Source organism: Lithobates pipiens, unplaced genomic scaffold (assembly GCF_037356315.1).
Source record: "Lithobates pipiens isolate NorthernLeopardFrog02 unplaced genomic scaffold, aLitPip1_a1.2 Scaffold_18, whole genome shotgun sequence".
In the NCBI taxonomy this organism is placed as follows: Eukaryota; Metazoa; Chordata; class Amphibia; order Anura; family Ranidae; genus Lithobates; species Lithobates pipiens.
In genome coordinates, this window is record NW_027507758.1 from 571248221 (window position 1) to 571272260 (window position 24040).

The 24040-nt window shown below is 44.1% G+C and overlaps 1 long non-coding RNA gene across 1 annotated transcript; it reads right to left on the reverse strand.

Annotated features, from left to right (window-relative positions):
- Positions 1 to 22884: 22884 nt before the first annotated feature.
- On the reverse strand, positions 22885 to 23394 carry LOC143989026 (uncharacterized). Its single transcript, XR_013276960.1, has 2 exons — positions 23174 to 23394; positions 22885 to 23083 (listed from the first exon to the last, which is right to left on the reverse strand). It is a non-coding gene; the product is annotated as an uncharacterized LOC143989026 (long non-coding RNA).
- Between the last annotated feature and the right edge of the window lie 646 nt (positions 23395 to 24040).

Here is a 24040-nt window from a genome sequence, read left to right on the forward strand (position 1 = left end):
GAGATAAAGCATCTGTCATTTTGTTGCAAACTCCCAGAATATGTACAGCATAAATGAAAGCATTTAGGCGGAGACAAAGCAAAACCAAATGTCACAAAAGGCGCACCACTAGTGGAGAAGATGCCGATGTAGAATTAATCGCTGACACCATGTACATATTGTCACAGTGAAAGCGAACCTTTTTATTGTGAAAAGCCTTCCCCCCATATCTCAACCACCAAGACAATTGGAAACTGCTCCAACAGTACCAGGTTTTTGAGAAAGCCGGCTGAATGCTACTCTCTGGCCACCCTTCCGCACTCCATTTCCCCTGGAAAAATGCTCTATAGCCAGCTGAACCCACCACGTTTGCTAAGAAAACTTTGTCTTTTGCACTGTAATCAATGTTTGTAAAGAAGATCTCATCGCTAGTCATATGGCTTGTCACACCTGAGTCTATGCACCAGCAGCATGGCTTGCCGCTCTGTGTTACTTTAAAGGTGCCACTCCATGATGTGACTGCAGTTTCCTTTGTGGCTGCTTTGACTCTTGTAGGGGATAGCTCTAGCTTTCGCTGCTTGGCTTTCCAGATAGAACAATCCTTTTTAAGTGACCGGTCCTTTTACAGAAAAAACAGGCTCTGCTTTATTTGTTGTGCTTTGTGCATCTTAAAAGCTTTGTCATCATGGTGCGTATTTTCTTTCCTTCTGTCCTATTCATCAATTAATTTGCCTTTGACATATTCCAGTGTCAGCTCCTGCTCGGGCCTGGTTTCTAAAACATGAATAAGAGCAGTATATGTCTCTGGAAGGCTGCAGAGGAGGGTAACAATATGGTTATCTTTGATGTCCTCTCCAAAGGTGCGTAGCTGCTCTATGATCTCTAGCATAGCTTTCACAGGGTCACACATTTGCTGGCCTTCTTCTAATATCATCTTATAAAGATTTCTTAGTAGAAACAACTTACTGTTGAGGCTTGAACGCTCATGCAGTTTTTGTAATGAAGTCCACATACCTTCGGCCATTTTCTCTGTTCTTATGTGGATAAGCTGGTCATCTTTCACTAATAAGCTTACAAAATAGTAAGACCTCATCTGGAATATACAGTTAAGTTTTGGGCACCAGTTCTAAAAAAGGATATCAGGGAACTGGAGAAAGTACAGAGAAGGGCAACCAAACTGATAAAAGGCATGGAGGAACTCAGCTATGAGGAAAGATTAGAGGAACTGAATTTATTCTCTCTTGAGAAGAGGAGATCAAGGGGGGATATGATCAACATGTATAAATACTGTATTTATCGGCGTATAATATACGCCGGTGTATAACACCCACCCCAAGTTTAGGAGGGAAGTTTAAAGAAAAAAACTTTTAGGAGGGAAGTTTAAGGAAAGAAACATACATTTTAAATGCCCATCAATGCAGCCTTGCACAGCATCCATCTGCAGCCTTCCCCAGTGTCCATCTGCAGCCTTGCAGTGTCCATCTGCAGCCTTCCCCAGTGTTCATCTGCAGCCTTCCCCAGTGTCCATCTGCAGACTTACCCAAATTTGCAGCATGTTTGTTTTTTTAATTTAGCGTCATAGCCAAGATATTCGGCTCCTCTTGGCTCGCCCCAGTGTCTCTGAGGGCAAGAAGAGCACCACCGACATAGACCGAGCTAAGCCAAGTGTTCTGTGTACTCGTGTACTCAGCTACTTGGCTCCGCTCCCAGTCACGCCTCCGTTCCGCCCCTTGGCCCGGCTCCTATGATGGACACAACACCGGTCCAGTGGCAGGACGTAAAGGCTAGGAGGTGGGACTGAGCGTGACTGCGAGCGGAGCCAAGTGGAGCCTAGCTGAGTACACAGTACACTCGGCTGGGATTGGTCAATGTCGGTGGCACTCCTCTTGCCCTCACAGACAGTGGGGAACGGCGCATAACATGCACCCAGGATTTTCGCCTGATTTTAAGGGGAAAAAAGTGTGTGTTATACGCCAATAAATACGGAACATACAGTAACTGATCCATATAGTGAACTTGGTGTAGAGTTACTCATTTTAAAGTCATCACAGAGGACAAGGGGGCACTCTTTGCATCTAGAGGAAAAGAGATTTAAAACATGGAAAGGTTTCTTCACAGTAAGAGCTGTGAAATTTGGCATAGACTCCTTCAAGAACTGGTTCTGGTCAGCTCAATAGATTGCTTTAAAAAAGGGCATTTTCTAAATGTACATAATATAACTGGGATCTAACATTTATAGGTAAAGTTGATCCAGGGAATATCTGATTGCCTCTCGGGGGATCAGGAAGGAGTATTTTCCCCTACTGAGGCAAATTGGATCATGCTTAGCTGGAGTTTTTTGCTTTCCTCTGGATCAACCGTGGGTATGCTGGTAACTGTCAGTCAAAGGCTCTCTGCTCTGCCCCTTCAGCGCTCACTGGCAGTGGAGGGGGAGTAAGCGGCTGGCTCAGGATAATAAAGTACTAAACCAGCACAATAGAATCCTTTAACAAAGTCCCTATCTTTGCCACGTCATGTAAAGTTGAGCTCCACTCCAAACTCAAAGAACACTGTGCTGTTCAGTGCCCTATTCTATTTTACTTTATCTGTGTTCACTCATCAGATGCTTGCTTGGAATAGACTTCCAGCAGTGGTAAGGAATCAATCAACAGTACATGGTACGAAATAACATACCGTAGATCTGTACTAAGAAAAAAAAAGTAAAAACAAAATGGGGCTGACTCGATGGACCACTTGCTCTTTTTCTGCCTTCACTTATGTGAACTGACTAGCCTTCTCCTTCTATAACACCCTCTAGTACCCCATTACAGTTTCTGCAGGGCTCTGGAGATTGTAAATCCTGGACAAGCAGGGCAGGAAAAGCACTGGATGTGCTACTTAAAAATATCTATGTGAAGCCTTTATATCAAGCACAGAAAATGGACCTCACTTGTAGCAGACCCCATCAATAACCACTGAAGAACACGTTTACAATGAAACCTGATGCAAGCAATAAGCAGTCAAAAAATAAAAAATAAAGGATACCGGTCTCAAGCCTCACAGAGTAGTCTCTCCACCAAACTGGCTACAACGATGGCTGTTGATGGATGGGAAATACATTGGCTCATCAAGCTCTGATTGGTCTACAAGAAAATGGTGCTTATCCTCAGGCAGTCCAATACAGATGGGGAGGATGTCGTGAGGAAAAGAGAGGCTGCTATCTGATTGGTTGCAGGCACCCCATGTGACTTTGGCCATCTTGGCTCAGGCAGAGTCTATTTAAGACCCTGGCTTCTGTATATGGCTCTCATTTTAGGGACAGGATACTCATCTGTTAGGGAAAGCGCTTAGCATTAGGGAAAGGTTCAGGAGCAGGACATGCCAAACTTCCTGGAAGCCTCCCCATTTGTGTTTGGAGCGACTAGGTGGCATTCTGCTTCTCAAGACAGATGCTGTTAGCACCTCTGAGTTTTCAATCCACTGTTCCATCTCTGTACAACTCGTGAATGTTCCTGGCTGGGTAGCCTTTCCCTGGGTCTGGTGTGTATTGCTAGACTACTTACACCCCATTCATAGAGAGATCCTTTAATGTGTTTCACTCATGTGGGGTTTAGTTGTAGAGGCCAGCAATGTTATATTCATTAATAAAATGAAAGACAGATTTTAAAATGCTTTCCGACCTGCCCATGGTAAATCTTCTGTGAGTGGGCAGCACAGCCAGGCTGTACGGGCATGTTGCAGTGCACTTCCTGGCTTGGCGGCACACATGCACATGCCCGTTGTTGACCTGTGCTGTGATTGGACACAGCATGAGTTTGGCAACAGATATCAGCCAATGATTTCAGTTGAAGCATGCTGATCGGCTGTGTCCAATCACAGCCCAGAGTTCTGAGAACAGCGATCTGGCTGTTTCGTCTAATGGAAAAGCAGGGAGAAAAACAGCCAGGTCAGTAAGTAAAAGCAGCACACATTACACTTGTTAGGCACACAGTTAACACCTTGATTTTTTTTTATTTTTCTATTGATTGATTTATAACAGAAAGTATAAAATGTTGTTTTTTTTTCTCTAAATTTTCAGTCTTTTTTCATTTATATAAGAAAAAGTAAAAAATCCAGTGGGGATCAAATACCACCAAAAGAAAGCTCTATTTGGCCAGTACAGTGGTGTAGTGGCTAGCATGTTTGCCTAGCAGCAGAAAGGGTTGCTGGTTTGAATCCCAACCATGGCACTACCTACCTTCTGGTTGGTAAGTGGTTAAAAATCCCCTGCTGACTTCTCCACATGCTAAAATGTACATGGAGACTTGGCACACTGTAACAAGCTGCAGACATGATTACTGCAGATAAATAGACACAGGGTGTTTTTAATAAAGCTTCTTTATTACACAGTACTGGGCAAACACAGCCACGCGTTTTGCAAGCAAACAGTGCAGAAAGTATTAGTTCCATGTTCTTGTTTACTTCAGTATATCAATATCCATGTCCGAATTGAGCTAATATGCACTGAAATATTATTAGCTCAGTTTAGAAAGATTTGATTTCAGGGAGACGTGATTGACCCCAAATTTATTCTGCAGCGGACAACGTCCACAAACATAAAGCCAATGTCAATAAGAACTATCTTCAGTGTAAAGAAGAACAAAGAGTCCTGGAAGTGATGATTTGGCCCCCACAGAGCCCTGATCTCATCATCAAGTCTGTCTGGGATTACACGAAGAGACAAGGATATGAGGCAGCCTACATCTGTGGTTTGTTCTCCAAGATATTTGGAACAACCTACCTGGTGAATTCTTAAAAAAATTGTGTGCAAGTGTATCTAGAAGAATTGATTCTAGTTTGAAGCCAAAGGGAAGTCATACCAAATATTGAATTGATTTAAACTTTTCTTCTGTTTGCTTACTTTGCATTTTGTAAATTGATAAAAAAAAAAAAAATTATATATATATATATTATATATATATATATATATATATATATATATATATATACATATACACACACCGTATTTATTGGCGTATAACACGCACCCTAAGTTTAGGAGGGCATTTTAAGGAAATAAACTTTTAGGAGGGAAGTTTAAGGAAAAAAACCTTACATTTAAATGCCCATCCATGCAGCCCTATCAGTGTCCATCTGCAGCCTTGCCCATCATTGCAGAATGATCAGTGTCCATTTGCAGCCTTGCCCAGTGCCATTTGCAGCCTTGCCCAGCGCCGTTTGGGGCATTTAAATAGCCTTGCCCAGCGCTGTTTGCAGCCTTGCCCAGTGTCATTTGTGACACTTTTAAATTTCCCGCCGCCGAGATAGAGCCTGTGTACTCAGCTGTACTCGTCTCGGCTCGTCTCGCAGTCCCGCCCACTCTTTTTCGGCAGCACTCGCTCCAGAGACAGCAGGGAGGCGGCACGGCATAACTGCGAGTGGAGCCGAGCACTCGGCTCTGTCTTTTTCGGCGGCGCTCTGTCTTTTTCAGTGGCGCTCTGTATTTTTCAGGCAGTGCTCGCTCTTTTTCGGCACCACTCACTCTTTTTCGGCTCACAGACAGTGGAGATCGGCGTATAACATGCACCCACGATTTTCCCCACGATTTTAAGGGGGAAAAAGTACGTGTTATATGCCGATAAATACGGTATATATATTTTTGAAAACATTCTTACTTTACGGCATTCCTTCATACCTGCCTAAAATCTTTGCACAGTACTGCATGATGTACGCAACCAAAATGTAGCTTGGCAAAATAAAGCAAAAACTGTGTAACACATGTAATCACACATTTCTAATGCTTTATTTTTAATGATGCTGTAATAAAATTGTTACATTTTTATTATTATTATTATACAGGAGGAGGTGACAAGAGAGCTAGAGCGCAGGAGGTCTTGGGAGGACCGAAAAGAGTGGCTTGGTTGGTATTTTGGGACTAGTGATAATAGCTGGGGACAGAATTATGGATGGCTTTGTAAATTATTGTTAGTACTTTGAATTTTATTCGTTGGGTGAGTGGAAGCCAGTGGAGGGATTGGCAGAGAGGGGTGGAGGACACTGAATGGTTGGTACAGTGGATGAGTCTTGCAGAGGCATTCATTATGGACTGAAGGGGTGATAGTCTATATAAAGGTAATCCAATGAGGAGGGGGTTGCAGTATTCCAGGCGAGAGATAACCAAGGAGTGAATTAGAAGCTTGGTGGTGTCATTAGTTAAAAAGGGGCGTATTCTAGAAATGTTGCGGAGGCTAAGGAGGCATGATTTGGACAAGGATTGTATGTGGGCCTGAAAGGACAGTTCAGAGTCTAAGGTTACCCCTAGCATCCTGGCATGTGGGGACGGACGCTAAAAATAGTGCCTGCAAAGTGCCATGAAACAGTCGCTGCTGTCTCTTTCACATTGGAGCCGAGGTAATTCACACTGGAGCGGTGCGCTTGCAGGATGGTCAAAAAAGTCCTGCAAGCCGCATCTTTGGAGCGCTGTAGGAGCGGTGTATTTACCGCTCCTAAAGCGCCCCTTCCCATAGAAAACAATGCAGTTGCGGTTTGCGGGCGATTTTAACCCTTTTTTTGGCTGCTAGTGGGGCAGTTTTAACCACATAGCGCTGCTAAAACGACGGTAAAGCGATGCTAAAGCGCCCACAATGCCCTAGTGTGCAAGTAGCTTAAGAGCTCAGTTTTAGATAGATTCAGTTTGAGGATATGGTAGGACATCAAGGCTGATATGTCTGTTAGTAAATCAATGATTGTCGGAGACTGATGGGGTGAGCTGAGGGGTAGAGAGATACATTTTGGTGTCATCAGCATATAAATGGTAGTTGAAGCTATGGGAGGCTATCAGCTGACCCAGGGAGGATGTGTAGCTCGAGAATAATAGAGGTCCAAAGACAGAACCTCGAGGGACCCCAATGGTAAGAGTTGCAGCAGGGCTGGACTGGGACAGAAATTTGGCCTTGGACTTCATCCTGACCGGCCCACTTACATTTTGAGTGTCCCATCAGCACCCCCTTACATCAGAGTCCCTTCAGCACCCCCTTATATCAGAGTCCCATCACCAGCCCCCTTACATCAGAGTCCCATAAGCACCCCCTTACATCAGAGTCCCTTCAGCTCCCCCTTACATCAGAGTCCCATCAGCAGCCCCCTTACATCAGAGTCCCATCAGCACCTCCTTACATCAGAGTCCCATCAGCAGCCCCCTTACATCAGAGTCCCATCAGCAGCCCCTTACATCAGAGTCCCATCAGCAGCCCCCTTACATCAGAGTCCCATCAGCACCTCCTTACATCAGAGTCCCATCAGCAGCCCCCTTACATCAGAGTCCCATCAGCAGCCCCTTACATCAGAGTCCCATCAGCACCCCCTTACATCAGAGTCCCACCAGCAGCCCCCTTACATCAGAGTCCCATCACCAGCCCCCTTACATCAGATTCCCATCAGCAGCCCCTTACATCAGAGTCCCATCACCAGTCCCCCTATATGAGATTCCCATCAGCAGCCCCTTACATCAGAGTCCCATCACCAGTCCCCCTATATGAGATTCCCATCAGCAGCCCCTTACATCAGAGTCCCATCACCAGCCCCCATATATGAGAGTCCCATCACCAGCCCCTTACATCAGAGTCCCATCACCAGCCCCCATATATGAGAGTCCCATCACCAGCCCCTTACATCAGAGTCCCATCACCAGCCCCCTTACATCAGAGTCCCATCACCAGCCCCTTACATGAGAGTCCCATCAGCAGCCCCCTTATATCAGAGTCCCATCACCAGCCCCCTTACATCAGAGTCCCATCACCAGCCCCTTACATCAGAGTCCCATCACCAGCCTCCTTACATCAGAGTCCCATCAGCAGCCTCCTTACATCAGAGTCCCATCAGCAGCCTCCTTACATCAGAGTCCCATCACCAGCCTCCTTACATCAGAGTCCCATCACCAGCCCCTTACATCAGAGTCCCATCACCAGCCCCTTACATCAGAGTCCCATCACCAGCCTCCTTACATCAGAGTCCCATCAGCAGCCTCCTTAGATCAGAGTGTCTCCCTCCCACCTTTACTCACAGTTCTGAAGGCAGCTTCTCTTCTTCCTCTCTCCAGTCATGTGATAACAAGTGATAGGGGAGAGAGAAAGCAAAGTCTGCCGGTGTTCTGGCATATTCAGTCCGGCCATCATATAGCGTCCGCCCCGTACTGAGCATGCGCAGTATGGGGCAGAAGAAGCTTCGTAAAGTTTCCGAAGCTGAACAGTGCCTGCGCTGTGAGTGGAGGTGGTAGCCCCACCATCCAAGGGTTGTAGGGTTGTGAAAATTAGACGGACCCTCGCGGGCGAGCTTTGCTCGCCACGCTTCGGGCTCGGCCTCGCTGCGCTCGGCTCTTTTTTATTCCTACTCTATGCCCACTTGGATGGTGGGGCTAGAACCTGGCCTCAGTGCGCAGGCGCCGTTCATCCTCGGCTATTTTTGGAATCTGTGTTGCTGTGTACTGCGCATGCGCAGTACACAGCGGACGCTATCTGATGGGGGACCTTATATGATTAGACACCGGCTGTCTATCTCCCCCTGCAGGCTGGAGGGAGCAGAAAGCCTAATGCTCTCTCCAGCATATGACGGAAGCTGCTCCTCCTGACAGGAGTGAAATCGCGATCACTCACTGTCAGAGAGGAGCAGCTCCAGGACTGCACCTGACTGGCCCACTGAGCCATCGGCCCACCGGGAATCTCCCGGTAGTTTCGATGGCCAGTACATGCCTGAGCTGGAGAGGAAGAAGTGGAGTTGTAAGTGACACTGAAGTTTCACCAAAATAATTTTCTTTGCGGGGTGTCAGCTTTTTTAAAAACTGTATTATGTGTTCAGAACTAGGATGTGCCAACTGGTTATCAACTTAGGGACCATTATAATGTGCCTTGATTGTAATTGTCACATGACTTATAGTGGTCATACAGAGCTCAAGAAACTTCAAAGGAGCCAGGTGGAAGACTGTCAGCTTAACAGTGGATGCGTCCTATCAAACCTATGTGTGTATGGCTAGCATAAGCATGCTCCAAATCCAACAAAGCAGCCGCATGTGTGAAACAAGAACAAAGAGACCTATTAGTACAGTGAAGAATATTTGCTTGAATGGGGACAGTGAGAGGAAAGTGCCCTTTATGAATCTGCAGATCAGCCAAGGAAGAGGGGCCTAACCCCAGGTTCCATGGAGTCCTTTTGGCATTTCCTGTTCCTGATGGAGAATACCTGAAGCAAGAGACTAATTTATCAGCAGACAGCTCAAGGGGTAAGATTGGGTTCGGGCGTGTGCGGATCAAATCCGCCAGGAAGTCGCCACTGCACACCCCCAATCATAGGCAGCGTGTGTATGTGCAGCTGTCAGTCGGGAAATGCCTCACTACCTATGATTGGCCGTGGGCAGTGATGGCTTCCTGGAGGGTTTGATCCAAACACATTACCATCAAGGAGACAAGACAGTCATCGAGAAAAGACGTAGTCTTCAAGTATTTTATTTTGCCATACCAGTGAGTATTTTTGTTTCAATCATTGAGTTTCTCATGCAACATGCCCTGTGGAAGTAAGAATTTTCTTTCTTATCAGACTGTATGGAAGTTGACATTCCTCGCCGATTTTACTGCATATCTGCACCAGTGAGTACCTATTAGTATTTGAATATTTTATACGTTGGTGTACAACACGGTTTGTGGGATTCTAAAATGGATCAGCAATCCAAGATCTCACAAGTGTATACTAAAGATCACATTCTTATATCAGAAGACACTGTATGTACTACTCTGTTTAACCGCATGTCGACCAGCCACTGCAGTTATACTGTGGCAACATGGCTTGGCTGTGCGAATCGCTGTCATGGTACATCGGTACCATAGACAGGCACTAGGAGGCGCACGTGCCCCCTGCTTGCCCACAGAGCCCATGCAAGTGCCCAAGATCAACGCCGGGCTCCCGCGATCGCTCAGGGCACACGGAAAATTGGGATCTGTGTGTGTAAACACACAGTTTCCAGTTCTCTGAGGGGAGAACAGACAGATCGTCTGTTCATACAGAGTATGAACAAGCGATCTGTCATCTCCCCTGCACAGTCCCATCCACCCTAGAACACACAATAGGACACACTTAACCCCTTCACTGCCCCCTAATGGTTAACCCCTTCACTGCCAGTGACATTTTTACAGTAATCAATGCAATTTTATAGCACTGATTGCTGTAAAAATTACAATGGTCCCAAAAATGTGTCAAAATTGTCAGACACTTCAACAATAATGTCGCAGTCCTGATAAAAATTGCAGATCGGCGCTATTGCTAAAAAAAAAATAATAATAATGTTAAAAAAAGCCATAAAACTATCCCCTATTTTGTAGTTGCTATAACTTTTGCGCAAACCAATCAACATAGGCTTTTTGCAATTTTTTTACCATAAATATGTAGAAGAATACATATCAGCCTAAACTGAGGAAAAAAAACTTTTTTTATATATATTTTTGGGGTATATTTATTATAGAAAAAGTAAAAAATATAGCTTTTTTTCAAAATTGACGCTTTTTTGTTTATAGCGCAACAAATAAAAAAACACAGAGGTGATCAAATACCACCAAAAGAAAGCTCTATTTGTGGGAAAAAAAGGACGTCAATTTTGTCTGGGAGCCATGTCGCACAACGCAATTGTCAGTTAAAGCGACGCAGTGCCAAATCGCAAAAAAGTGCTCTGGTCTTTGGGCAGCCAAATGGTCCGGGGCTGAAGTGGTTAACAGCCAAAAAATGGCTCCTATGAAGGAAATTCGACTGTGGTGGGAGGCGACTGGCTTGAAACAGTACATAGGGGAAAAGATGATCCCACAAGGATTAAGAATCAAGAAATTCCACTGCACCACATACACAGAGGAATTTATGGTCGATTGGAACAACATGTTATCCAAATGCTCCTTAGAAGCTCATGAAGAAAATCTGCTGTGTGCAATTAGTGAAGAGATTGAAACTCATTAAAGATTTAATACACTCCCAGTCACTGACAATTTATCTCTCTCTCAATGAAGATCTCTGTACAACTGTAAACACTTTGGAGCAGGAGATTATGCATAAAAAAAGACAAAAGTACTCGAGAGATCTACAGGACTATTAAAGAGGAAGTAAACCCTGATGGGTTTACTTCCTCTTTCATTCCCTGCAAAGGTAAAGCATAATGGACTACTATGCATCACATGCGCATGCACATGCGCTGTAGACAGCGGTGCCTGTCTTTCGGCAAATATCTCCTAAACCGTGTAGGTTTAGGAGATATTTCTTGGACATACAGGTAAGCCTTAATCTAGGCTTACATGTAGGTCAAAGTTGGTTGTAAGGGTTTACAACCACTTTAAACAGGCAATGTGTATGTTCGTAGTAGGGCTGACAGACCACATTCTTGTCAGAAACCATCGAAATGAGACTGAGACAGAAGTACAGTTAAATCACACTTGCTTAATAATAAAAATAAAAAGAACAAACGTAGTCAAAACATAGCCAAAGTTCAGTAACCATAACAGATAGTCAGCCAAGCCAGAAGTCAGGGATTAATGTAGTGGAACAGCAAGCAGGATCAGGAGCCAGAAGGGATGTCAGCAAAGCCAATCTTTAAACAGGAACGCAGGAGATGTTTATTGTGATGTTGACCAAGATGAAGGCAGAGATCCTCTTGACTGGACGGCTTAAGTAGCAGGACCGACGAGCAGGATTATCAACAGCTGAGTAATTATGGAGAGAGATGGGAGTTGGCAATTAGCTAACAGCTGAGCGGCCAGCTTAGAGAAGGAAGGGCTGAGTCTAGCCCTGACAATTCTATCCTCAAATTCGAAGGAAACATCAGCGAAGGGACCCGAGGCATGTTAGCTTCCATTCACCGGAGCTGTCAGATTCCCAATCAGAGCACTCGGACACCATGGGAGATGGTCTTTCATTTGATTCTAGGACCTCTGTGTCATCCGTTTTTGCTAAAGAATCATAAAAAAAAAAAAACAGGTACTCCAGGGATCAAAAAAACAACAAAACAAAACAAACAAAACCAAAAGGGAAAAGAAAAACAAGGAGGGGGAGGCACGCCTCCACAAAAGCGTTCAGGTTTGGCTTGATGTTTTTGTGGAAACTCTAATGCCCCGTACACACGACCGGACTTTTCAACATCAAAGGTCCGACGGAACAATTCCGGCAGACCATTCGATCGTGTGTGGGCTGCAGCGGACTTTTGATTTGCAAAAGTCTGACAGACTTTAGAAATGGAACATGTTTCAAATTTTTCTGCCAGAACTCCGCCGGACCCAGTTCCTACCGAGAAATCCGCTCGTGTGTATGCTAGTCCGACGGACAAAAACTGCCGCTAGGGCAGCTATTGGCTACTGGCTATGAACTTCCTTATTCTAGTCCGGTCGTACGTCATCACGTTCGAATCCGTCGGACTTTGGTGTGATTGTGTTTGGCCAAGTCCGTTCATTCGGAAAGTCCATCAGAACTCTGTCAGAACTCTGTCAGAACTCCGTCGAAAGTCTATCGGACCTAAGTCCGGTTGTGTGTACGCGGCATAAGGGGAAGACATGTCTCCACAAAACACAACCTACTCCTGACAAACGAGAAGCAAAAGAGACTGAGACAGGTGATTAATACAACAGACTCTGTTACCAATGTTATTAATGTTTCACATGTGTCTTTAACATCTGCAGACATTTCTCTACTCTCTAAGGGTTTATCTTTTGCTCTGCAGACTCATTTTGACATTTTTAGTACCTTACTGGATGTGAATAGATTTATACGGAATGTAACTTTGAGAAAACATTTTTCTTTCCCTGTGGATTCACTTGTAGCCTTTCAGGAAGACGCACCACAGGAGATGTCAAATGTTACATTTAACTTTCAAGATCATATTGGTAGATCTGATCTAGGGAGGCTTCAATCTGAATCCACAGGGAGTATGTAAGGAATAGTGAAAGACTCTGTAGAGGAGATAGTCATTTTTATCCAGTTAACAGCAGAAACTCAGCCATAGAAACGTTTAAGGCTTTAGTGGAGCAAGAGCTGGTTAAACTTGCAGATGGAACCACGACCACATCAACTGGCAGCAGAGATAATTTAACTCCTTTAGAAAGATCTGCCATTGATAGTCTTAAATCATGTACTGATTTGACTATATGGGCAGCTGACAAGGGTGGCTCGGTCGTGGTTCAGAATGTCAGTGACTATAGAGCAGAGGCAATACGTCAACTGCAGGATAACACCACATATCGCATCCTTGATGCCGTCAACTGCAGGATAACACCATATATCGCGTCCTTGATGCCGTCAACTGCAGGATAACACCATATATCGCGTCCTTGATGCCGTCAACTGCAGGATAACACCACATATCGCATCCTTGATGCCGGCCCGTCAACTGCAGGATAACACCATATATCGCGTCCTTGATGCCGTCAACTGCAGGATAACATCACATATCGCATCCTTGATGCCGGCCCGTCAACTGCAGGATAACACCATATATCGCGTCCTTGATGCTGGCCTGTCAACTGCAGGATAACACCATATATCGCGTCCTTGATGCCGTCAACTGCAGGATAACACCACATATCGCATCCTTGATGCCGGCTCGTCAACTGCAGGATAACACCATATATCGCGTCCTTGATGCCGTCAACTGCAGGATAACACCACATATCGCATCCTTGATGCCGGCCCGTCAACTGCAGGATAACACCATATATCGCGTCCTTGATGCTGGCCTGTCAACTGCAGGATAACACCATATATCGCGTCCTTGATGCCGGCCCATCAACTGCAGGATAACACCATATATCGCGTCCTTGATTCTGGCCTGTCAACTTCAGGATAACACCATATATCGCGTCCTTGATGCCATCAACTGCAGGCTAACACCACATATCACGTCCTTGATGCCGTCAACTGCAGGATAACACCACATATCGGGTCCTTGATGCCGATCCCACACCTTTTTTTTCAAGCAACAGTTATCCCACCTGCTTGACACGGGTGTGAAGATGGGAGTGTTAAACACCAAGGTAGCAGAGTTTCTGATGGTTGACTTTCCCAAGATTCCCATTTTTCACCACATGCCCAAACTACATAAGAATGTTACTCCTGTACAGGGGAGACCGATAGTTGCAGGTATTGGCTCCCTGTTTGAAAAATTGGGGCAATGGACCAATATATTAATTCATAGTGAATAAAAAACTGTCAGTGACCTTAATAAATAAATAAATAGATAAATAAGTGCAAGTAAAGTGCAGTGATAATGAATTAGATGATCTCCTCATTCAGATATAACCGTGCTCTTTGTAGAAATGTCATACAATAGTGAACAAATGTTGATAGTCAGGGTCGTCTTTAATTTTGATTGGGCCCTGGGCAAACATTTTCTTGGGGCCCCCCCTCCATTCTGAGACATACAAAAAATAGCAGGTAGACTCAAAATCAGTTTACTGCAGCAGATCACACAGTAATTGCAATTGTTTGCCAGAGGTTACAGCCTATCCTTACTGCTCGCTGGCTGGTTGCTAGAGGTTACAACACATAATTTCTGCTTGCTGATTGGTTGCTAAAGGTTAATGCACATCATTACCACTTACTGATTGGCTGCTAGAGATTAAAGCAGATCACTACTGTTCGCTGATTGGTTGCTACAGGCTAATACACATCATTACCTCTCACTGAGCAGTGGAGCAATCCTAAATAATTGAGCAAGTAAAGGGGCACATTAATACACATACTACAGGAGAGTGTCAGAGAGTGCAGACATACTACAGGAGAGGTTCAGAGACTGCAGACATACTGCAGGAGACAATCAGAGATTGCGGACATACGGCAGGAGACAATCAGAGACTGCGGACATACGGCAGGAGACAATCAGAGACTGCGGACATACGGCAGGAGACAATCAGAGACTGCGGACATATGGCAGGAGACAATCAGAGACTGGCGACATACTGCAGGAGACAATCAGAGACTGGCGACATACTGCAGGAGACAGAGACTGGGGACATATTACAGGAGACAATCAGACTGCGAACATACTGCAGGAGACAGAGACTGCGAACATACTGCAGAAGACAATCAGAGACTGCGCACATACTGCAGGAGACAATCAGAGACTGCGGACATACTGCAGGAGACAATCAGAGACTGCGAACATACTGCAGGAGGCAATTCGAGACTGCGGACATACTGCAGGAGACAATCTGAGACAGCGGACCTACTGCAGGAGACAATCCGAGACTGCGGACATACTGCAGGACACAATTAAAGACTGCGGACATACTGCAGGAGACAATCAGAGACTGGCGACATACTGCAGGAGACAGAAACTGGGGACATACTACAGGAGAGGTTCAGAGACTGCAGACATACTGCAGGAGACAATCAGAGACTGCGGACATACGGCAGGAGACAATCAGAGACTGCGGACATACGGCAGGAGACAATCAGAGACTGCGGACATATGGCAGGAGACAATCAGAGACTGGCGACATACTGCAGGAGACAATCAGAGACTGGCGACATACTGCAGGAGACAGAGACTGGGGACATATTACAGGAGACAATCAGAGACTGCGAACATACTGCAGGAGACAGAGACTGCGAACATACTGCAGAAGACAATCAGAGACTGCGCACATACTGCAGGAGACAATCAGAGACTGCGGACATACTGCAGGAGACAATCAGAGACTGCGAACATACTGCAGGAGACAATCCGAGACTGCGGACATACTGCAGGAGACAATCTGAGACTGCAGACATACTGCAGGAGACAATCCGAGACTGCGGACATACTGCAGGATACAATTAAAGACTGCGGACATACTGCAGGAGACAATCAGAGACTGGCGACATACTGCAGGAGACAGAGACTGGGGACATACTACAGGAGACAATCAGAGACTGCGAACATACTGCAGGAGACAATCAGAGACTGCGAACATACTGCAGGAGACAATCAGAGACTGCAAACATACTGCAGGAGACAATCAGAGACTGCGGACATACTGCAGGAGACAATCAGAGACTGCGGACATACTGCAGGAGACAATCAGAGACTGCAGACATACTGCAGGAGACAATCAAAGACTGCGGACATACTGCAGGATACAATCAGAGACTGCGGACATACTGCAGGAGACAATCAGAGACTGGGGACATACTGCAGGAGACAATCAGAGACTGCGGACATACTGCAGGAGACAATCAGAGACTGCGGACATACTGCAGGAGACAATCAGAGACTGCGGACATACTGCAGGTGATGATCAGAGAACTTTTAGCAACGCACAGCTTGACAGTTGAATAACACAGCTCAGGGTTTAAGCAGTCAGGCATTTTTATGGGTGTAAGAACATACCTGAGCAGCCAAACTCACTACATACATTTAGAGGTGTGTGGGCGGGGCTTCCATTCTCTGATCTCACTACAACAGCCGGGAGCTCCACTGATGCTTTGTAGGGGGGCCCCATTACCCATGAATTGGGCCCCCAAATGAAGGTTTTGCAGAGTGCACAGTGGACACGGGAGGCTGTATTCCCGCGCAAGCCAGCTGAGAGGGGGCGGGGCCAGGAGCTCCTCTGACGCTCTGACCCTGCCCCCGTGCAGCCTGTATGCTCGGAACAGAGCGGCTGTAGTGAGAGCTAGTGATCGGAGTGGGAGCATCAGTGGAGCTCCCGGCCCCGCCCCCTCTATACTGGCTGGGGAATACAGAGGTCCGGGGGCGGGGCCGGGAGCTCCACTGACGCTCCCACTCCGATCACTGGCTCTCACTTCAGCCGCTCTGTTCAGAGCATACAGGCTGCACGGAGGCGGGGTCAGAGCGTCAGTGGAGCTCCCGGCCCCGCCCCTCTCAGCTGGCTAGCATGGGAATACAGCCTCCCGTCCCGTGTCCTCTGCGCACTCTGCAAAACCTTCATTGGGGCCCCAATTCGCGGGTAGCAATGCGGGCCCCCCTACAAACATTGGGCCCAGGGCAGGTGCCCCGTTTGCCCTGCGCTAAAGACGGCCCTGTTGATAGTGCTCCCAAACGATTCATAGAAAAAGGTGAAGGTAAGACATGTGCAGTTCGTTCCGCTCCAAATAGAAATTCGGACAAATTTTTCATTACAAAACTAATTTAAACGGATTCGAAATAACGATTCAAATCAGGAAAAAACAAAACAAAATTTGAATCAAATTCAAAAAACAAATTTGCATCTAATTCTTAATCAAGCTGAACGGAATTCGAAAACAATTTGATTCGGGTTAAAAATGTAAATCGAATTAGAAAAAAATAGAAATCGATTTTCATGAAAAGAATACAATAAAATAGATTGTAAAATAATAAAGCAATCAATAGAATAAAAATAAAAGAATAGTAAATAATAGAATAGGATTTAATAGAATATAATAAAATAAAATAGAATATGACCGTCTTCCAAAATTCTAATTTGAATTGGATACATTGGAATAAAATCCAAAACAATGAAAACCAAAATAGTAGAAAAGATAGATAGATAATAGAATAGAAAAGCATTAGAATAGAATAGAATAGAAAGAATATGACTGTCTTCCAAAATTCGAATTTCAAATAGAATGTATTCGAATTTGAACAGAAAAAAATAGAAAAGAATATAATAGAAAATAATAAAATAGAAAAACAATAGAACAGAAAAGAATAAAAATATAAAAAATATATAATCATCTTCTAAAATTAGAATTTCGAATAGAATGAATTTGAATTCTAATAGAAAAGATGAAAATAGAATAGAAAAGAATTTAAAATATGAGAATACAATAGAATAGAAAATAATAGAATAGAAAAACAATACAATAAAATAGAAAGCATATAATTAGAGATGGCCTTGCGGTTCGCCCGGCGGCCGGTTTGCGGCGAACTTCGCTCATTTGCGATTCACCAAACTGTCGGACTTCTAGCGCTGTTCGCAGAGGACATAGTCGTTTACATTGTGAAGAACTTTGACCCATGACACATCCATCATGGGGTACAGGACAGCCAATTGAGACATTTCAGCACATGGACATACCCCCTACCTTATAAATAGACCTGATCTGGCGGCCATTTTACATTCTGTCTTTTGTCAGTGTAGGGAAAGGAAGCTGTGTGGAGCAGGGACATTTAGTCTAATCACTAGCTGTTACTATTAGGTCCACAAAAGTCCTTTTAAGGACTGGTATAGGTGTACAGTATATAGGGTTGTAATACACTTATAATATACTTTCTTTCAAATATAGAAAGCATATTATAGTGCACTGCAGTGCTGCTGAGTGCTGACCGATTCTGCATCTGTCGTTTCTCAGTGTAGGGAGGGACAGTTTGGTGTTTGGAGCAGGGACAGTCTGCAATTCACTAGCTACTAGGTCCACAAAGGTCCCTTTAAGGACTGGTATAGGTGTACAGTATATAGGGTTGTAATACACATATAATATACTTTCTTTCAAATATAGAAAGCACATTATAGTGCACTGCATGCAGTGCTGCTGACCGATTCTGCAGCTGACGTTTCTCAGTGTAGGGGCTGTTTGGTGTTTGGAGCAGGGACAGTCTGCAATTCACTAGCTACTAGCTAGCTACTATTAGGTCCACAAAGGTCCTTTTAAGGACTGGTATAGGTGTACTATTTGGTGTGCAGTATATAAGGGTGTAATACACGTATGAAATACTTTCAAATATAGAAAGCATAGTATAGTGCATTTACACTGTGCAGCATTGTGACTGCTGAGCCGTTCTGCAGCGATACTACAAAGAGTGACAAACGCAAATAGAAAAAAGTATTATAACTGGTGTGATAGACCAGTGGCCCCCCAAAACAACAGATTGAAGCGGGGTGTTATATACCTTCTTCCACATATACTGCACTTCTCTAGAGACTTTTGTCACAGGGTCATTAAAAAAATGACAGGCAGAGGAAGAAGCAGGCCCTTCTGCAGGGGTGGTAGGGGTAGGGAAGGAGCAACAGGCTTGAGCCAAAGTGGCAAATTGCAGAAGGTGTGTTCGATTATGTCAAAGGACGCACCAGACTTGGTTGAGTGGCTCACTCAGCCTTACTCTTCTGCACCCTCCTCATCCTCTTGATCTGCACCCTCTTCAATCTCTGCTGTGTGCACCCCCAAAGACACTACCACCAACACCACCACCACCATATACCCTCTGCTTGAGTGACAGGAATTATTTTCCGATCCATCACAAGACATTGCCAATGCGCAGCCATTCTTGGCATTGGATCAGGAAGAGGAGGTAGCAACAGCCGCCAGCAGTCTGATGACAGTAACCAGATCAGCCCAAGGAGGTTGGTCCCCGCTGTTCCTGCCTACTCCGAGATATCTAATTATGCTGGTGTCAGTGCTCTCTATCATGGTGCTGGTGTCAGTGCTCTCTATCTCGGTGCTGGTGTCAGTGCTCTCTATCTCGGTGCTGGTGTCAGTGCTCTCTATCTTGGTGCTGGTGTCAGTGCTCTCTATCACGGTGCTGGTGTCAGTGCTCTCTCTCTATCTCGGTGCTGGTGTGGTGTCAGTGCTCTCTATCTCGGTGCTGGTGTCAGTGCTCTCTATCATGGTGCTGGTGTCAGTGCTCTCTATCTCGGTGCTGGTGTCAGTGCTCTCTATCACGGTGCTGGTGTCAGTGCTCTCTCTCTATCTCGGTGCTGGTGTCAGTTCTCTCTCTCTATCTCGGTGCTGATGTGGTATCAGTGCTCTCTATCTCGGTGCTGGTGTGGTGTCAGTGCTCTCTATCTCGGTGCTGGTGTCAGTGCTCTCTATCACGGTGCTGGTGTCAGTGCTCAGTCTCTATCGCGGTGCTGGTTTCAGACAGTGAGGGAGATAGCAGTGGAGAAGCCAATCAGCAGGCAGTGCCAACACAATGGCTGATGATCAGCACTGGACTGGCACCTCCGGACCACCGCAGTGGAGCCCTGCATAGGTGGAGGTAAGGGCCAGGCAGAGGGAGGGGCTCAAGCACAGGTTGGCACACTGGGAAACTGGCACAGGTCTGCGCTGCCCTGACTGTGGCACTGATCATCTCCTGCACCCCCTTCATAGCCTGGCCTGACCTTGCCTCTCCTCCATGGCCTTCATGCGCTCCTGAATTGTCAAAATTTCACAGATAAAAAAAGAATGCTTGCCGTTGTGGATCCCAGATTCACTTAATACTTTTGTTATGTCAGTGTCTATGTTGTGGGACTATGTGTGCACAGCTAGTAAGTATTTTGTGGCTGAAAATATGACCTGGAGGTTTTTAAGGTTCGCCTGCCATTAAAGTGAATGGGGTCCGCCGCGAACCGCAAGATTCGCGAACTTTTGGCCACTTTGCGAAACGTCCCGTCGGAAGTTCGTCCATCACTAAATATAATACATATATAATTATCTTCCGAAATTCGAATTTTGAATATGATATTTTATTCTATTCTTTTCTATTGTATTCTTTTCTATTTTATTCTCTTATTTTCTATTCTATTCTTTTAAATTCTATTATAATCTTTTCTATTCCAATTAGAATTCATTCTGTTTGAAATTGGAATTCATTCTATTTTAAATTTGAATTTCGGAAGATGGCTATGGTGTCCGTTTATGAAACAGTGATGAGCTGCGATCCTGGGGATCTGCCTGTGACACAAGTGGCTGTGGGGCACTTGCAAAGCAGCTCTATTCACTAGAATGGGTCTTGTTCGATGGGTTTATAATTTCTTCCATTGCTGCGAAGCTTCATGTTTCTTTATGTGGCAGTATCTGTACCCAACTCCAGTCACATAAAGAAACCACTGGTTCACACTGTACAGGCCACAGCACCCTTGTGAATGAGCCCCAAGACCTTCTCCACACAGAGCTTTATTAACTCAACCGCTTGCCGACCAGCGCACAACGATATACGTTGGTACAATGGCACGGCTGCGCAAATGGGCATACAGGTATGTCCCCTTTAAGAAGCTGTATTTTGGGTACGCGCGCTGCTGGTGTGGCACACGCCCGCCGCGTGCTCCGTGACCGTGCCTGCGGAACCCACGGTCTCGATGTCTGACGGTGTCCCGCGATCGTGTCACGGAGTGGCAGAACGGGTAGATTCCTACCTGTCATCAGGTAGCCCACCCCCCCTCCCACAGTTAGAATCACTTCCTAGGACACACTTAACCCCTTGATCGCCCCCTAGTGTTTAACCCCTTCCCTGCCAGTGTAATTTACACAGTATAGAGTGCATTTTTATAGCACTGATCACTATAAATGACAATGGTCCCAAAATAGTGTCAAAAGTGTCCGATGTGTCCGTCATAATGTCGCAGTCACAATAAAAATCGCAGATCACCACCATTACTAATAAAAAAAAAATTAAGAATAAAAATGACATAAATCTATCCTCTATTTTGTAGACACTATAACTTTTGCGCAAAACCAATCAATATATGCTTGTTGCAATTTTTTTTACCAAAAATATGTAGAAGAATACATATCGGCCTAAACTGAGAACATTTTTATTTTTTATATTTTTTTTTTGTGTATATTTATTATAACAAAATGTAAAAAATATAGCTTTTTTTTCAAAATTGTCGCTATATTTTTTTTTTCAAAAAATAAAAACCACACAGGTGATCAAATACCACCAAAAGAAAGCTCTATTTGTAGGAAAAAAAGGAGGTAAATTGTGTTTGGGTGCAACTTCGCACGCCCGCGCAATTGTCAGTTAAAGTGGCGCAGTGCTATATTGCAAAAAGTGCTCTGGTCAGGAAGGGGGTAAATTCTTCCGGGGCTGAAGTGGTTAATACAGTTTTAGATTTTAAAATTGTTTTATTTTTGTCCACTAATAATAAGTTTAGTGTATTTTAATACATTTAATTGATATTTTCATAAAGGGGGGGTGGACTTTTTCAGCTAGGCTTTACAAAACCAAATGTGTCACCGTGGGGTGGGTGCGGGGATGCGTATAAGCAGATGTTCCACTTTTGGGTGGTAATCCACTCTAAGTTTACTGCTATCAAAAAGCATTATTGAAATGCTAGATGATTTCATTGGGCATATGACAGGTACTTTTTAACCACTTCAGCCCCGGAGGATTTGGCTGTTCAATGACCAGAGCATTTTTTGCGATACAGCATTGCGTTGCTTTAACTGAAAATTGCGCGGTTGTGCTATGCTATACCCAAACAAAATTGAGGTCCTTTTTGTTCCCACAATAGAGCTTTCTTTTCATGGTATTTGATCATCTTTGCGTTTTTTATTTTTTGCGCTATAAAGAAAAAAAAGAGCACCAATTTTGAAATAAACACAATATTTTGTACTTTTTGCTAGAATAAATATCCCCAATTTTTTTTTAAAAAAGCCAATTTTTTTCTCAGTTTAGGCCAATATGTGTTCTTCTACATATTTTTGGTATTAAAAATTGCAATAAGTGTATGTTAATTGGTTTGCACAAAAGTTATAGCGTCTACAAAGATTTATGGCATTTTTATTGTTATTATTTTTTTACTTGTAATGGCGGCGATCTGTTTTTTTATCATAACAGCGACATGGCGGACACATCGGACACTTTTGGGACGTTTGACAATTATACAGCGATCAGTACAATAAAAAGGGTAGGTAGGGAAGGGGATAACACTAGGGGCGATCAAGGGGGTTAACTGTGTTACCTGACTGTGTGTTCTAACTGTAGGGGGAGGGCACTGACTATAGGAGATGAGAGATCGTGGTTCCTAGCTATTAGGAACTAAACAATCTGCATCTCCTCTGAGAAAAGAACAGGGATTTGTGAGTTTACAAATCTGTAAAATCTGTATCTGATCTGTAAAAGGAGAGGCAATATAATGTGATGAGTGCAGTGACAAGAGGGGAGCGTGTCTCGCTTTATGCACAGTGGTGATTATAGCCATTTTAAGAGAGAAGGGGGATACCCCTAAAGTGGGACTTTTAAGGCACTACTACAATAAAATAGAAAATGTATATGAAAAAAATATATAATTTTATTGCAGAAAGACTGGCATATCAAAAGAATATATATATATATATATAAATACATACAATGCTTGTACAAGATAGACAATTATGAATACAGTTAAAATGAAATGTGGTAAGCTTTCCCTGATCCGGCGCGTTTTAGAAGTTCTTTCCTTCATCAAAGTTCGTACAGAGAAAATTACATCTGATAAATTACAGAATGCAAAAAAAGGTTAGTAATTAATATCACCACCATAGCAAACCTTCAAAATGACCACAGATGTAGTTCACTTACTTATAGTTGATTGACACTACATTAGTATCCACAAGGTTAAAAATAAGTTTTATGCAACTTCTTGCCTGGCTTCCCACGTACGTCCACTCAAGGGTCTGCTTAGAGTTTCCCGGGCCAGCGGAAGGAACGCCAAAAGGCAGATATTCCAAAAATAATGTTGAAAAAAGTGCTGTATTCTGAGCCCAGGTACAGCGCCTGTGTGTCCACAATATAAGAGACCTGAAACTAAAGACACATCATTAAATAGACTAGCTAATAAAGCTAGTATATCAATAGAGGAAGAAGGGAACTGCGTCAAAAAGGACCTACCTAAGCGCCAAGCCATTTTAAGTGGATAAAAAGCAACACTACACTGTATTTGTAGTCTTGCTTTAAGCCATATAACAAAAAATCAAATCCTCACCTTCATAAACAATACAGGAGCCTGTGCAACTCACCAGATTTCAGTGCAATTTTTTTTTTTTTAAATATGAATAATATTTAAAAAAAAGGTGGACTATGCCTTTAATGTGCTGTAGCGTACCCCCGTAGGCCCAGATCAAAACAAACAGGCCTGCCTAAATGTACCTGTCCTAACAAATCTCCTACCTCTAGCACCTACCTAGAGGCTACTACAGTGCTTTAATGCACAAACGAGTGTGACAAAGACCTATAAAAGTGCTCTCTTAGGAAACAGCATATTAAATGTATAATATACTCACATGATTGTGGAAAAAGGTAATTGAATAGAACAAAAAAAAAACAAAGAAAAGGAAAATTAGCAAGATATATTCTTTGTAGATTTAGCAAACACCACAAGATGGCGATCTATCCTCACCAGTCTCACATTTTCAATAGTAAGCCTGACCAACACAGGATAGGTTATAT